The sequence below is a fragment of the Nomascus leucogenys genome, chromosome 22a (genome assembly GCF_006542625.1).
Source record: "Nomascus leucogenys isolate Asia chromosome 22a, Asia_NLE_v1, whole genome shotgun sequence".
NCBI classification, from domain to species: Eukaryota; Metazoa; Chordata; class Mammalia; order Primates; family Hylobatidae; genus Nomascus; species Nomascus leucogenys.
In genome coordinates, this window is record NC_044402.1 from 54,804,086 (window position 1) to 54,806,372 (window position 2,287).

Genomic DNA, 2,287 nt, shown 5'->3' on the forward strand with positions numbered 1-2,287 from the left:
TTTATTTCTGTTTTCCGACTTCAGCCAGTTTCTCTCCATGGTCATTTCCCCAAAGCTCAGCTTCCCCTCCAAGATGCCTGCTGCTATGCGTCTTTCCATAGCCATGTCTCGGACCCACCTTGCTCCCTGCTGCTTCCTAGTCAGTGGGGCAGATGGCCCCACTGACTAGGAAGCAACAGGGGTGTCACCACTAAGGTCCTCAGGGACAGACAACCTCTGCAGGCCGTGTGTGTGTGCGCGCGCGTGCGTGCGTGTGTGCGTGCGTGCATGCGTGCGTGCGTGTGTGTGTGCGGCCCCGGGAATGGGAGGTGCTGAGGGGAGCTACCATGCCCACCCTATGGCCATGATCAGTAGAAGCAGGTTAGGGTCACTGCCCTGAGCTCTTCACACACTTTATCTCATTTGGTCTTCACAATAGCCCTGTGAGGGAGGGGCCCTCATTCCCCTCATTTCACAGCGGAGGAAACAGAGTGGCCTAGCCTGGTCCTGGCTTCTGGAAATCAGTCCTGACCAGCGTGGTGCTCACGCTTCTGTGGACTGGAGCATCCTAGGCCAGCCCTTAGATGCCACCATTCGGAGGAGAAAACCCCTGGGGCTCATAGGCATGCACTTACTATCTGGTGGGCAGGTCTCTCTCTGGCCAGCTCCCTCTTGGCCTCTCCCTCCCCAGCCTGGACTGACCTTTGAGGACTTCCCCCTTCACTGCTGCCTTCCCTGGCTGTTCATCCATCACTGCGTCCTGTGGATTTCATGTCCCAAACATTTCTCAAATTGGTCCCCTTTTCTCCATCTCTATGGCCCTGGCCTGGCCCACCATGTGGTCATGGATGACTTCAGCAGCTCCTCATGTTCTCCCACATCTCTTTACAAGCCTGCTCCTACAAGCCATTCTCCCAGAGTGATGTTTAGAAACAATTCAAGTCACGTCACTTTGCTGCTTAATACTCTTCAGTGGCTCCATCCTTAGAATAAAGTCCAAATTTCCCCCCCAGCGTTCAGCCCCTGCCCACCTCCTCAGCCCCACCTCACACCTGGCTAACTCCTCTTTATCCTTCAGATGCCAGCTCCAGCTCCAGTGTCACCACCTTTGGGAAGCCCTCCTGGCCCTTTCTGACACAGTCCACCACCTCGTCCCTTTTTTTAGAAGTGCTTATGCCAGCTGTAGTTGCATATTTAAAAAAAGAAAAAAATTTTTTTTTTTTTTTTTTTTTTTTTGAGACGGAGTCTCACTCTGTCCCCCAGGCTGGAGTGCAGTAGTGCAATCTCGGCTCACTGCAAGCTCCGCCTCCCGGGTTCACACCATTCTCCTGCCTCAGCCTCTCCGAGTAGCTGAGACTACAGGCGCCCGCCACCACACCCGGCTAATTTTTTTGTATTTTTAGTAGAGACGAGGTTTCACCGTGGTCTCGATCTCCTGACCTCATGATCCGCCCGCCTCGGCCTCCCAAATTGCTGGGATTACAAGCGTGAGCCACTGCTCCCGGCCTTGTAGTTGCATATTTATGTGTGTGACTTGCTCCTTGCCTGTCTCTCCTCCTTGGGGACGGTGACTTGGCTCATTTTGCTCAACGCTATGTCCTCAGCATGTAACCCAGCGCCAGCCTTCCAATACTTGTTTGGTGAATGAATGAATGAGTGGATAAACACGTGGACACATTCTGGGTCTCTGGCTTTCCCTCCTGGGCTCGCCATGCTCTGGCTTGCACAACAGTGGTTTCCTTTCCTCTCCCTGACCCCAGTTAATGGGGGCCTTTGGCTCGGTTGCTGTGGCTCTGTGGCATCATCCCTCCTCAACAGCTGCCCCCGTCCCTGCTCCCATGACCCAGCGTTCCTGCCCTAGAGACAACAACCTCCACCTCATTCTAGGACATGTCATCACCCCTTCCTACAGTGTAAACATGGGTGGCGGCTACAGACCTGCCCAGGTTCCAGTAAAGCCCCTCCTCCCATGCTGGGCTCCCCTCTCGCTGCACCCCAGCTTGGCATAGCACCTTCCCCTTCCTTGTCCTCCCCGCCACCCCACTCCCTAGAAAGTGCAGGATGGAGCATGCCCTGAGAGAGGTCACTCACTGTCCAGCCCTTCGCAGCAAAGGCGGCCTTGAGGCTGGGCGGCTTCTGACTTCCCTAGCATCACATCCCTGCTAGCCTGACCTGGCCCCCAGCTCCCAGCCCCACCCGGGAGCTTCCAGCCTGGGTGTTGGATCCAGTTCAGGGCGTTGCATCAGAGCCTGCCCAGTCGGGCTCCGAAACAGCTGAAGAGACTGGGGTAGGAGGGCCGGCCCAGACC